Here is a 15,243-nt window from a genome sequence, read left to right as displayed (position 1 = left end):
TTATCCTTCGTATTTTTCACAAAATATCCCTTGAAGACGCATAGCCGTGCCACCCATATTCAACTCGTCCAGTTTCCTATTCAAGACATCAAGTTGTGCAGTAATAGCAGAAAGTTCAGTTACCTGGTGAACTCCTGCACTCCTTCCCTGGTTTTTCCTTTCAGATTGAGGGTGATAGCTGCTAGCTGCCATCTCCTCCACTAACTCGTATTCTTCCTCAGCAGTTTTTCTCAACAGGTTCCCACAAGCAGCAGCATCTATCATAGTACGAATAGGAGTAAGCAAGCCATAGTAAAAGGTTTGAACGACTAACCCAAGTGGAAGTTCGTGATGAGGACATCTTCTTAATAAATCTTTGAAGCGCTCCCACGCCTCATATAAAGACTCCTGCTCGAATTGAGAAAAAGTGGTGATGTCTGCCCGCAGCTTCATGGTCTTAGATGGAGGAATGTATTTGATGAGAAACGCCTTTGCCATATCCTCCAATGTGGTGATCGAACCTACAGGCAGAAAATTTAATCATGCTTTAGCTTTATCACGTAAGGAGAAAGGAAATAAACGCAGTCTAACAGCATCATCAGAAACTCCGTTAAATTTAAAAGTATCTCCAAACTGGACTGTGTTCTGAATCATTTGAATTTTAGCTGGTTTGATTTCGAAGTGGTTTGCCCGCACAATAGGCCTCACAATGCTGGGGCGTGCTCCATCCAAAGAGGGTTGGGCATAATCCAGCATTGGTATGCGGCGCGTCATCTCAACATGTCTATCTTCACGATGTTCCTCCTCATGATCATTCAACTGCCTCTCCATCAGTTCTTTCAGTCTCTGCTGCTGTCTTCTCCTGCGGAAAATTCTTTCAATTTCAGGGTCTAACTGCTCAAACTCCACGTCAAGTGACTTTGGCATGCACTGGAAGAAATATCTGTAATAGAATATCGAGTGTTAATTTAATAAAAATGAAACAATGCTAAAGAAAATAACTAAAAATAAAACTGTGAATTAACAGTCCCCTACAACGACGCCAAAAACTTGATCGAGCAAAACTTGCATTGTGGAATCTTTAATAAAAATATGATTTTGTACGCTCAAAAATTAATCGCAAGTGCACGATGTCAAGTTATAGTATAATGTATGTGAGTACGAGTATCGTTCCACTGAGGACTATATTTGACAATTATTATTTTCAGTTATTAAATCTTTAGCAACGAAATTTGATTGGTTGATTACTACTACTATGATCAAATAAACATGCAAATAAAAATATTCAGGAATTAAATAATGAAATCTAATATCTAAAATGGTTGATTAAAAACTCAATGAGAGATGAATTTTTTGGGAATATTGGTTCACTTACCCCTCATAATTAATTAATTCATTCGATATTGATTGTATGCTTCCGACATGATTTTCTATTCAATTGAACACACTTTCTTGAGTTATGCCAAACTAATTCTACTCAATGAAGTAATTAAATGTCTTTAATTATTTATCAAGAGTGAATTGTATGTCGACCTATGAAATCCCCTAGTTTTTTCCCTACCGGACTATGACTATCGGCGCGTATCCCATTTCATGTATCTATGTAAATTGTAGACCCACGGATTATACTACTCGTTCCTATCACAAGTTATTCTCTCGAACTAACTCGTAATATAAAATTGTTATTAAAGTTAGCTATGCTTTAACAACACGATAAAACAATAGTATAATCAAGAATAAACTAGAAATCAATATGTGAATTAATTTAAATCAAAGTTCGGGGTAGGATCCCCTTAAATCCCAAACAACTAATAAAGTTTTGCTACTTGACTTCATGGTAGAAATAAAGAAAACAATGTTTAAAGGATAAAACTAAATTAGAAATACTAGATTTGACGAAAAACACGAAGAACGGTGCCCGGAAATCTTCGATTCTGGAATCCAAACACTTGCTCCAAGATTTTTCTCTCCTCCTTCGCTCCTTGGTGGCTGCTGAATGGTCCAATTTTCGTGCCTAGGGTTCCACTTTCAGCCTCCCACCTTCCAAATTGAATAAGAGATAAAATGGGAAACTTCTCTTGTTGAGTCGCGCTGGGGCGGTCAAGTTTCACCGCCCCAGCACGTATTCTTCTGCCCTGATGTGTTCTTCGCAACCTCTCGCGCTGGGGCGGTCAAACTTTCACCGCCCGAGCACGAGATGTTCTGTCCCCATCCTTCTCTTCCAATTGCTTTTTCTCCATTTTTTCTGCACATTAACATACTTAAGTGAGCGGTGATCCAATGTAATAAAATAAGAAGAAATAGACAGAATGTAGACTCTAAATAACTTAAAACGATGCAAACTAGACTCACAAAATGTATTAAAAACACGTAAATATTACCTCTATTAGTAAGCTAGATTGTAAAAGCACCAGTGGATCATGTCTGTTTCTAGGAGACAGACTGATCTATTGGTTTAGCAAGAAGCAAACATCCATAGCTACTTCCACAACTGAAGCAGAATACCTTGTTGCTGGAAGCTGTTGTGCCCAACTGCTCTGGATTCAGCAACAGTGGAAATATTATGGAGTTGATACTAAAGAATCTCTCATATTTTGTGATAATACTAGCACGATTTCATTAACTTACAATCTAGTTCTTCGTTCAAGGACCAAGCATCACTGCAAGAAAAGTGGGTTTCCGCGGCGTGCAATATGCTCCGCGGAAAGGTATCCACAGCGTGCATGGCACGCTGCGACGCACGCTGTAAAGTTGAAAGCCGTCTTAAGTTTGACACTATTGGCGGCGTGCGATTTACGATGTGGTTTAGTCTAATAACGGCGTGCAAAGTATGCTGTTAATAGTTAAACTATTGACAGCGTGCATATGTACGCCATTAATATACTATCTGCAGCGTGCAATTTACGCCTTTAGTGTTCAAAAACATCTAAATATTAGCGACGGTTTGTGACAAATCCGTCGCTAATGGTGTTTAAATTTAGCAACTGTGTGCAACTGTAACGACGGTATTTAAATTTAACGACGGTTTTATAAACCGTCACTAAAATCTGCGTAAAAAAAAAATTACTTTTATAATTCAGTAAATTTTTTAAAAAAATACAATACACCTATGATAAATAAACTCATGATCTTAATTAAAACACTTAAAAAATTAACCAAAAATTGAAACAAAAAAATGTACTTAAATCGAGTATAAGAAAGAAAAATTTTAAGTGTTGTAAAATAGTGTGGAGGAAAGTGGAACGGAAATCGGATATTTAAAGACAATTTGCGCATATTACCGACGGTTTCCCAACAAACCGTCACTATGAGCGACGGTTTAAATATAATTGTCGCTGATTTACGGCAATTAGCGACAGTTTACTAAAAACGGTCGCTACAAGCGACGATGTTTTATTATACCGTCGCCGATTTAAAATGGCGACGGTTTTAAATAGCAACGGTTTTAAAAACCGTCGCAATATTTAAATTAGCGACGGTTTCTCTAAAACCGTCGCTAATATAAAATTTCGCAACATTTTCCATAGCGTGCTATCAATGCAAGCCGTGAATGCATAGAGTATTAATAGCGTACATTACGGCACGCTGCGGATAGTATATAATATTACTTTCCGCAGCATGCTTTTAATGCACGCCGTTAATGTATATGTTATTAACGGCGCGCATTAAAAGCACGCTGCGGAAAGTATATAATATTTACAGCAAACAAAAATGCACGCTGCAGATATTACTTTCCGCAGCGTGCTTTTGATGCACGCCATTATTTCTGTCAAGTGCAACAATATTAACAGCGCACATATTGATGCACGCCGTTAAAAGCACGATTCGCAGCGTGCTTTTAATGCACTGCTGTTGATAACGTGCTGCGGAAAATCATTTTTCTTGTAGTGCATATTGATGTAAGGCATCACTTCATCAGAGATCATGCTCTGAAGATAGATATCAGACTGGAATATGTGTCAATTGAACAACAAGCTACTGACATCTTCACCAAACCATTGCCAGAGACTAAGTTTTCTCACTTTCACAATATACTTGGTTTAATTGATATATTTTAATCAGTTGTATTGCTGCTTTGTCAGTTGTTGTTCATTCAGTTTGTCATTTTTTTTTCTTATCAACTGATGTCAGTTAATCATTTATCAGTTATTATGCTCAGTTTGTTAACTGTAAGTCAACTGATTTCAGTTAATCATTTATCAGTTCTTATATTCAGTTTGTTAACTATTTATCAACTAACGAAAGTTAAGTTTTGCAGAAAAGATAAAGAGACAAAAACAATAATACATATCAAGATTTCATTAAGAATGAAGTCGATACCATACAACATCATTCAGTCAACTCCATACGGCATCTTGCCATAACATCAACCAATTATACAAGTCATGACTCCTAATATTTTTGAAGGCTTCGACATTTTCTATTCTTTGAAGCAAGTGTGTCATGCCTTCAACTACATCATGTGGATCAGCACATCATCCTTGACTAGCTCGGATATATGATCAACATGTGCACGTCTCTTAAGCTTCCTTGTAGGAGATCTGTGCTTAGCAGAAGCAGGGAACTCTCCAGCATTGTTTGATTAAATGTAGTGAGCGGTAGTCGAAACAGACATAATCTCTCTAAAGACGTATTCTTCAGCGTCACTTTTAAATCCCTGAATTTGGTGAGGCGTCCATGAAGGATGAGGGACATGTGTCCTACTTTCACAATCCATTGGAGTTCAGGTGTCATTACCAACTGAAAATGATCTTAATTTATAGACAAGACTTGAAGAGACAAGAGGAAGACAAAGAGTCATCTGGCCTAAACTGATTCAGAATAAGTTTCTCTTACCCTTATTTATTTTCATTTATTGAGGGATAATATCGATTTGAGAAGTTAACTGAGAAGACAATAGTCAATTGGTCTTCAACTGAACTGACTAAGTTTTCAACTGGTCATTCAGCTGCTGATCTAACGGATCTTCTCCCATAAGTTAATGGATAAATCGGATAATATTCTAAATTAAATGATGTGACTGTCTGTCGAAGCATTAATTGTTGTCTTTCATTGAATAATATTTTGAAACGTAGAACCACATAATCCATTCATATTCTATACATGTTTTTATCACACGTACACATGTTTTCAATTCAAATTTTCCTGGACTAACACGTGTCCCATAATTTGATGAGTCACTTACATCAGTACTATACCCGCTTCAATTCAGTTTTTCTTCTTACGCACATATTCAAGCATTCAGAGCAAATTTCTACTCAAAGCATACTCTTTTTCGCAGATTTTATTCAATCAAATGGCAAACCAAATCCCAGCACATGTCATGAATGCTATGGCGATTGACTTTGATTCAGTCTAGACGAAAGAGTCAAGAATGTTTTTCTAAAACTAGAAGCAGCTGGATTGAAACAATTTATGGGATTATCTTCCCAGGAAATCTATGTCACAGATATCCAGGAACTCTATGCAAATGAATATGTCACTACAGCTGGCACTTTTGCAGCTACTATCAACGGTCGGCTGCTGATCATTGAGGAGGAGTTCTTCTGCAACCTTTTCCAACTGCCTATTGATGGGCTAGTCAACTTATATGAAGTTAATGCATCTGATATTGAGGAGATGCAAACTACTCTATCTGCTGATGGTCAGAAAATCAAAGTATCTCATCCCAAGAAAGAACTGAAGCTAGAAGTACAATTGCTAGATGATATTGTAGCAAAGGGGCTCTTGGCAAAGGCATGATCTTTTCCCGCACTGACTCTTGAGAAGTTTCAGGCCATGAATGCTATTATGTCTAGAAGAAAGATGAACTGGAGGAACATTATCTTCAATATCATGAAGAATATGGTTCAATCGGCTAAGCAATCCAAAGGTTATGCAGTGCAGCTCAGCTATTTGCTGAAAGTTAAAGGACTGGTGACTAATGATTCTGAAAAGCTATCAAAGATGAAAATCTTCAATGCCAAGAATTTCCAGCCACCCAAGCAAAAACTGGATATGAATCCTGAGAAGTTTATTCAAGTGAAGAAGGAGATTGGGATGGAAGGAGCTCCCAAATCAGTTAAGAAAGTTCGGATGGAGACTCAGAAAAAGATGCTTAAACGTAAACTTATTATCAGTAAAAGTGATTCTGAGGAGACTCCATCTCCCAAAATTTCCAAGTAACCCAGGCCCAAAAAGTCTAAATCGGTGATAGTTGTGAGCACTATCCCATCTGATAGGATAATCCAATCTGCAACTGATCAGTCTATCAAGGCTACTCCACTTAGAACTATACCAGTTGAGCCGTCAACTGATGATCAGTTACCACTGTCTGCAATTCTCAACAAGTCTATCACCGAATCTGGTGGAAAGAGGAAGCTTATTAGAGTTAAAGCTCCACTTATAACTAGCACCAGACCTACTCCTCTGCCGATGGCAAGACCTAAAGGAGTAGTGATTCGAGAACAGGTGGATGCGACAAGATCAGGACTGAGCATTTCTCATGTTCTAACTGACTCTAAGGGCAAAGGGAAAATGGTTGAAGAGACCAGACCAACCAATACCATTCAGACGCACACTGACCTCATTTGGAAGGAAGTCAACGAATTTTCTGAAGGTAAACTCAAAACTTATGAAGAATGGGTAAAATTTAGAACTGTTGTGTTTGCCAGGCAATTACAAAAGAAGTCAGTTTTAAAGAAATTCATTGCCTTGGAAACACTTATTCTGAAATTGGTCAAAGCTTCCACAGTGGTTCAAGCACTTGAGAGGAAGAAATATTTCTTTGATCAGATACGGGCAAAGAAACTGAGTTAGTTGATCAGTCAGCCGTGTAAGAACTATGATCCAACAAGCCCAACTGCTCTTAATGATAACGCAGTTCATGACCAATTGGACATGGACTTGTTATCTCTGCAAATGGATGTCAAGAAATGGAAAATGGATCAAGAACTTATTATTAGAGATAATTCCCAAGATCTTTCTTCAGATGAGCTAGCTGATGAATCAGCTCAAACAGATCAGCCATTCAAGGATCCAAGTGCAGGATCTGCTTAACAGATGACTGATTCTAAAGATACATCAAATTCAACTGATGTTCCTAAGTCTTCAACTGTTGAAGCTTCGCTCTACACAGACGTTGAAATATCATTGGCCAACATTGATGAAGTAATCAAATTAGTTGTCTCTAACGTTCAACTGTCCACTACTGAAGAAGTTGAAGAGTTGTTCTCAGCTGAAGAACCAGTTTTTCAAGCCCCAGATCAACCTCGTGAAGAACCAGTTCAGTTTCCCTCCAAAACCGAACACGAAATTTTGAGAACTGAAGAGCCAGTACAGTCAGTTGTTGTGACTGAACTGGCAGTTTTGAAACAAACTGAATAAGCATTTTAGTCATCCGCCTTGACTGAACAAGTTTTTGAACCAAATAAAGAGGCTCAGCTGCACTCAATTGCTACTGAAGAAGTGCCAGCTGATCAGCCTTCTATCATTCAGCCAACCGAAACATCAGTTGAGCATTATATCCCATAAGTTACTGTTGTCTCAACTGATCATCCGCTTGATGCATCATCAGACCCTGCTACTAAGACAACTTCTCCTCCACAACCTCAACAGGATGTCTTACCAGAAGAGACTTCAGAAATTGTCAATACTACAACTGAAACAACTGAAGGGGCACTGGTCATCTTCAATGAAGAAAACAGAGAGCAACCAGAAACTTCCGAAGCCATGTCTCCTGGCATTACTATAGAAACTGAGTCTCTGTTTGAAGAAATTACCAATATTCAAACCAACCTTGCCGGTACAACGACTTCCATTTCTGACATCCGATCAACACAATTCTTGCACACAATGTTTAATGCCCGAGATTGTAGGTTGATAAAACGAAAATATGAAGTGTTGCATGAAGGAGGCACCGCACCCGCGCCTCAAACAAGACCGCACCTGCGGTTTTGGCTCATGAAATATGGAAGATTTACAGTAGCTTCACCGCACCTGCGGTCCCCGATGTAGCGCACCCACGATCGACGCTCTTGAAATTTGAGATATGATACAGTAGGGTGAGCGCACCCGCGGTGAAAACAGGACCGCACCCGCGGTCGTCGGTTTTGGAAATTTGGAAGAGGATGCCTGAGCTGACGGCACCCGCGGTGTAATAGAGTGCCCCCGCGGTCGTTGTTCTGGAATTTTTGAGTATGGATAAATATGCCTAGCGCACACACGGCCAAAGACCGAGCGCACCCGCGGTGTGACTTGTTGGAAGAAAAATAAGCCACTTGCTCTCAGCCATGCAATATAATATGTATGTGTCTTCATTTCCTTTAGACTTCAGCAGCATGGACCGAGAAAGAGTTCAGAAATCCTCAAGTTCTTCATGGCTTTGAAGTGAGATTACTCAAGATCTATCCATCCGAGTATAGATTCTTGCTCCTTGCATCATAAGCTTCAAAAGGATGTAAGTATCTTTAAGTTTTAGCATGTTTGGAAGTTTAAATGTTGGGGAAATTCTGATATGCTTGTAATTATGTGTTCTTGAGATCATAGACATCATAGAAACGTAAACGGATCCAGAAAATGATAGCATATGACATTGTTATGATTTTCAGCATGTATTGAGTTGAGATATGCAGATTTTAAGATGATAATGAGTATATTGTGCTGATTATGAGTTGAAGATTATGACTTGTTGATATATGTTGAGATTTGAATTGATCGGTATCGCGAGATCACGCCGTTATGCCGTCAAAATGTACCGAGATTTAATAATGATTTGTACAAGACTTGCTTTGAGTTGTATTTTGATAGAATACGTCTATACATTGTCATTTCAGATTAAGATTGACAGAGTGGATATCCCGACTTCGAGACTTCGATTTATTCCAACAAAAAGAAGGTATAATTCATGTGAATTCGGGAAGATACAACTCGAATTAGATTTGATTTGAGTTTCCCAAAATCACATACTAGATTGTTGTTTATATTTTGTTATGCTTATGCTTTGTTTATAGATTTATATTCAAGCACTAAGATAGGAGAGTCATTGGCAAATTTGCCAAATTTCTAGATGTTCGGTGATATCGACGCATAGGAGCAGATTGACTCCGATTGTAGAAATTCGATACAGATAGGACCGAAGTCTAGGAATAAGACATACCGTCACCCCGATTGGGAGGGTAGGTGGCAGACTGTGACGTCTTATTCTGTGACGTCCCGAAAATTTGAGGTCCACATGAACCACGTGTGTGCAAGTTATTAAATTCCTTATGTATTTTTCTAAATGGTTTTAATGCATGTTTATTTCATTAAATTGGGTTTTAATTCATGATTTATGAATTTGCATTATTTTAAATTATAATATGTTTAGTTGATTCACGTTAAAATGTTTTCCTTGAGTTTTATGTCTCAGGCGATTATTCGAGGCGGGATCGAGGAAATGAGACCGGCGACGATTTAGGCGATTTTATAATGCGGTATTTTTATTTTAAGTTAGGAAGGGGTATTTTAGGAATTGTGATTGGCTGATATTATTCGGGATCATAATTCGCTAATTGGACCTTACGTACCTACTGAGGAAAGGAGTTTCCTGTTTTCACTAGAGGGTAGTGAAAGATGTCAAAACAGTGGGAGTAAACATTTATAAAGTTAAAGTCCATACTTTATATCTTACTAAATATTTTAAAATAGTCATTAACATTTATCTGTTTACTTTTCAGTACTATTTAACGATGTCTTCAATTCGCAATCCGCTTTCTGCCATACTCGAAAAACATGTGTTAACCGGACCTAACTACCTCACTTGGCTAAGAAACCTGAAAATCGTCTTGAACTCGGAAAAGATTGCATATACACTGACTGAGTCGCCCCCTGATAAGGCTCCGACTGACTGCACTCCTGAGGAATTGCAGACCTACAAGGATTGGTGTGACCATGACTTGAAGACCAAGTGTTATATGCAGGCTTCTATGAATGATGAGCTGCAGAGGCGTTTTGAGGGTGCAAAGAGTGCTGCTGACATTCATTTGCACCTCAAGGAGCTCTTTGGTGAGCAGACTCGGCCTCTTAGGCATGCTACCGTCAAGGAGCTAATCACTTTGCGCATGCGAGATGGGGCCTCGGTCCATGAGCATGGCCTAAAGATGATTGGACTCGTGGACAAGCTTGTTGGCATGGATTTGATATTGCCTTCGGAGTTGACCACCGACGTGTTGCTGTTATCGCTGCCTAGCTCATTTGATCCTTTTGTGGTGAATTTCAATATGAACAAGATGGAGCCGACCCTTGAGGAGTTGGTGAATATGCTTGTGACTTTTGAGTCCACTATCAAGAAAGAGAAGTCGGTTCTTTATGTGGGTTCTTCATCTGGTACGAAGACCGATCCACGTGGGAATGGAAAGAAGCGTTCTTTCCAACGTCCCAAGAAGAATGTGCCCTCGAAGAGGCAAGCTCCGAGTCCTGTTATGGTAGCCACACCAGTGAAGGCTAACAAGACTGTTGACGTTTGTCATTACTGCAAGAAGCCTGGACATTGGAGGCGTAACTGCAGGGAATATCTTGCCCAGAAGGGTTCTGGAAAATGTATGTTCTATATTGAAGTAAACATTTCAATTAACTCTACTTCTTGGGTATTGGATACCGGCTGTGGCTCACATCTCTGTAATGATTTGCAGGTGATGGGAAGAAGTAGAAGGCTTAGAAAAGGTGAGACCTTTTTGAGGATGGGCAATGGAGCAAGGGTTGCTGCCAAGGCCGTAGGAGATGTTTACTTGCTTTTGAACAATGATTTTAAGTTAATTTTGAGAGATGTTTTGTTTGTACCCGGCTTGGTGAAAAACATTATTTCCATTTCTATGTTGGACAAAGATGGATTTTCTTGTTTATTTAGCAAAGGTGTTTGCAACATTTACAAGAATGAATGTTTAGTTGGTACCGGGGAACTTGAAAACGATCTCTATAACTTAAAATTGAAAGATATTCCACTAAACAATGTCCAAGCGATAACAACAACAAACAAGAGAAAACAAGATACTCTAAATTCGGCACAATTATGGCATGCTCGATTAGGACATATTTCCTTAAGAAGGATGAACAAGCTAGTGGGAGTTGGCATGTTTGATATGTCTGATATTAATGCTCTCACGACTTGTGAATCCTGTCTAAAAGGAAAGATGACCAAAATTCCATTTAAGGGCCATGTGGAGCGAGCCAAAGGGTTATTGGATTTGATCCATACCGATGTGTGCGGTCCGCTTAGCATCACCACTAAGCATGGACATGCCTACTTCATCCCCTTTACCGATGATTTCTCGAGGTATGGGTATGTGTATTTGATGAAATACAAATCTGAAGCTTTTGAAAGGTTCAAAGAATTCAGAAGTGAAGTAGAGAATCAGTTGGGACGAAGCATCAAGACACTTCGATCGGATCGGGGTGGTGAGTACTTGAGTGCCGAGTTCCAAGAGTATCTAAGGGAGAATGGGATTCTCTCGCAGTGGACTCCGCCCGCTACACCACAGTTGAATGGTGTTTCGGAGCGTCGTAACCGGACTTTGATGGACATGGTTCGGTCTATGATGGGGTTCACGGAGTTGCCGCCATCCTTTTGGGGATATGCGCTTGAGACAGCGGCACTGTTGTTGAACAATGTCCATACAAAAGCAGTTGATAAGACACCATATGAGATATGGATGGGTAAGCCACCCAAATATTCATATTTTAGAATATGGGGGTGCCCTGCTTATGTGAAGCAGGTAGTGGGAGATAAATTGGATAGTCGATCCATTTTATGTTACTTTGTGGGATATCCAAAGAATTCTGTTGGATATGACTTCTATCATCCCCAAGAAACAAAGGTATTTGTTTCTACGAATGCAACCTTTTTGGAAAGGGAATTTCTATTGAATAGAAAAGGAGAGATGATAGAAATCGAAGAAGTTCGAGGGACACCCACAATTGTAGAACCCACACCCGAAGAGCCAAGGGAGGAGATACAAGCTCCTAGAAGATCCGAGAGAGTCTCGAGACCACCTATAAGGTATGGTCTGCTTCTTGAAGAGGGCCGTGATGAGCCTAACCTTGGATGTGATCCAAGGACCTTCAAGGAAGCGTTATCTGATGCCGATTCATCCAAGTGGCTTGTAGCAATGGAATCTGAGATGAATTCCATGTATTCGAACCAAGTGTGGAATCTTGTGGATCCACCAGAGGAAACTGTTCCCATAGGGTGTAAATGGATTTACAAGAGGAAACTTGGGGCGGATGGGAAGGTATTGACCTTCAAAGCGCGATTGGTAGCAAAAGGATATACTCAAAGACAAGGAGTTGACTTTGAAGAAACCTTTTCTCCAGTCGCAATGTTCAAGTCCATAAGGATTTTGCTAGCCATAGCTGCATGGTATGACTATGAGATATGGCAGATGGATGTTAAGACAGCATTTCTTAATGGGGATATTAAGGAAGAAATTTACATGTCTCAACCCGAAGGGTTTACATCTGTCGGAAGTGAGCATATGGTATGCAAACTTCAGAGATCTATTTATGGTCTAAAACAGGCATCTAGGAGTTGGAACCTTAGATTCGATAGTACAATCAAAGAGTTTGATTTTACGAAGAATCCTGAGGAACCCTGTGTGTATAAGAAGGTCAGTGGGAGTGCTGTGACATTCTTGGTGCTGTATGTTGATGACATTCTACTCATTGGGAATGATGTAGGAATGTTGCAATCAACCAAGATATGGTTAGCAAGCAAGTTCTCGATGCAAGACTTGGGTGAAGCATCTTTTGTATTGGGAATACAAATCTATAGAGATAGATCAAAGAGATTGCTTGGTCTCACCCAGTCCACATACATTGATACCATCCTGAAGCGATTCTCGATGGATGAGTCCAAGAGAGGACATCTACCAATGTGTCATGGCGTGACCCTATCCAAGTCTATGTCTCCCAAGACTGATGCGGAGATAGCGGCGATGACACACATTCCGTATGCTTCGGCAATTGGTAGCATCATGTATGGAATGATATCCACACGTCCTGACGTGGCTTTTGCACTAAGTGTAGTGAGTAGATATCAATCGAACCCTGGTCTTCCACATTGGAAAGCTGTGAAAGACATCCTCAAGTACTTGAGGAGGACCAATAAATTGTTCTTGGTCTATGGGGGTGGAGAACTAAAATTGGAAGGCTATACCGACTCTAGCTTCCAAAGCGATATTGATGACTCAAAGTCAACCTCTGGATTCATATTCATGCTCAATGGTGCTGCTGTCTCTTGGAAGAGTTCCAAGCAAGACAGTACAGCGGATTCCACCACTGAGGCAGAATACATTGCTGCATCAGCTGCAGCAAAGGAGGCAGTTTGGATAAGGAATTTCGTCCAAGAGTTGGGCGTAATTTCTAATGGAGTTGCTCCTGTCCCGGTGTTTTGTGACAACACGGGAGCCATTGCTCAAGCAAATGAGCCGAGGTCTCATCAGAAGTCCAAACTCGTATTGAGAAAGTACCACATCCTCAGAGAGATCGTGGAAAGAGGAGATGTCATGATTGACAAAGTCGACTCCGCAGATAATGTTGCTGATCCACTAACTAAGCCTTTACCTGGACCATTATTCGAGAAGCATCGCGAATCAATGGGTTTAAAGCATATGGGTAGTTGGCTCTAGTGCAAGTGGGAGATTGTTAGAGTAGGTGTCCGTCGAGCCAAGTGTTGGCCGAGTGTTCACAATTAAACTCTATGTATAAACGATCTTTATTTTAATTATATTTGAAATTATTATTTTGGCACATCTTTATCTGTATACCCATGCTAGTTGCATAGATAAAGTCCTTGAATATACAAATAGTAGAAAGAATATGAGATGCTCATGTGATGAGTATCATGAAACTCATATTTGGAATACTGTATATTCTAAACAGTTCCTAGTCGATTCTGCCGCCGCTAAGAAGGATATAGGCCGCTCGAGTTAGAGACTAGTATCTACGATGTGAGTACCATGTTTCATTGGTAGGGCACATTGTGATGTCCAAGCATGCAGATAGGTGCTCCTGGAAGAGTGCACTGAACAACCCTCCATTAAAGGACTTTCCAAGTGGTTCTCACTTATCGAGTGGAAACGTCCTAGTTTATGGTTGTACACCATTAGTCCTTATGACCCGGGACAACATTTAGACTCTATGTGCTAGCATTGCACTTTGACTTGTTTACCGACTCTCAAGGGGTCATCAGGTGGCAAGGTTGGGTGTTCTGTCGAAACATATAGGAGTCGATGCATTGTAGTCGGGGATTCACCGCTTACCTTCGGGTATGGATATCCTATGTGTTTTCATGTATATGTAGTGTGAAATCTCTGATCAGAGTATGGTGGTAATTATGAAAGGAGTTTCATAGATTATACCATCGATGCAACTACGGCATGACACATAGTATCGATTCATTGACAACTCTCGATAAACCAATGGTTGTCGAATCGGTCGGGATATATGAGTTGAAGGGACCGTACTGTACGCTAACCATAATTGAATGGTTCTTGCAGGCACTATCATTTGATACCTAGGGAATCATGTAAGCGATGCTGCTAGGCGTTTAACATGATTGGTTGGGTACTATCAGACTTGAGTTCTGACGTTCTTGTTATCAAGGAGTTGATAAGTAAGAATGGAGCAATTGGGGTATGCTCATATAAGGACATGTTTAGTCCGAATCACATGGAGATGTGAACCCACGGCTAGTTGTATCAATGAACCATTGAGGGCCACACAAGTGCTGGCTTTCTAGATCCCGTTGAGAAGGAGAAACTAGTTCAATGTGTTGAACAACTTATAAATGAGTTTATAAGTGTAAAGAAAAATAGAAGTATGACTTCTATGAGAGAAATGTAAATTTTAATTTATGGAAGTGTTCCTAAATTAAAAGTTGGCCAATTGAATAATGTATTTGAAAATTGTGATTTTCATAAACATTATTATGGACTAAATTAAATTAATTCAAGTGTTGAATTAATTAAACACTAGTGGACCTAGTAGAGTCCAAATAATTATATTAATTCAAGTGTTGAATTAATTAAATTATATTGAGTCTTGTAGAGCTCAATTTAAATTAATTATTTAACTAGTGGGACTTAGGTAAATTCAAGTAATGTTTAATTAGTCTAAAATATGTTTGAGATAATTAAATTTAGTCCATGGTTTTTTATTTTGATAAAAAAACCATATAATATGCATGCATGGGAGGTGAAGGGTTGGAGACAACTTTTTCAAATATCAAGGCTTGGCATGCTACTTTTGTCT

The 15,243-nt window shown here is 39.5% G+C and overlaps 1 non-coding gene across 1 annotated transcript; it reads left to right on the top strand.

Annotated features, from left to right (window-relative positions):
• Positions 1 to 322: 322 nt before the first annotated feature.
• Positions 323 to 428, top strand: LOC140840300 (small nucleolar RNA R71). Its single transcript, XR_012119886.1, has one exon. It is a non-coding gene; the product is annotated as a small nucleolar RNA R71 (small nucleolar RNA).
• Positions 429 to 15,243: the final 14,815 nt, after the last annotated feature.

This window comes from Primulina eburnea, chromosome 8, assembly GCF_022965805.1.
Source record: "Primulina eburnea isolate SZY01 chromosome 8, ASM2296580v1, whole genome shotgun sequence".
Classification (NCBI taxonomy): Eukaryota; Viridiplantae; Streptophyta; class Magnoliopsida; order Lamiales; family Gesneriaceae; genus Primulina; species Primulina eburnea.
The sequence above is the reverse complement of the archived record's forward strand: the minus strand, read 5'-3'. Positions and strand labels throughout refer to the sequence as shown.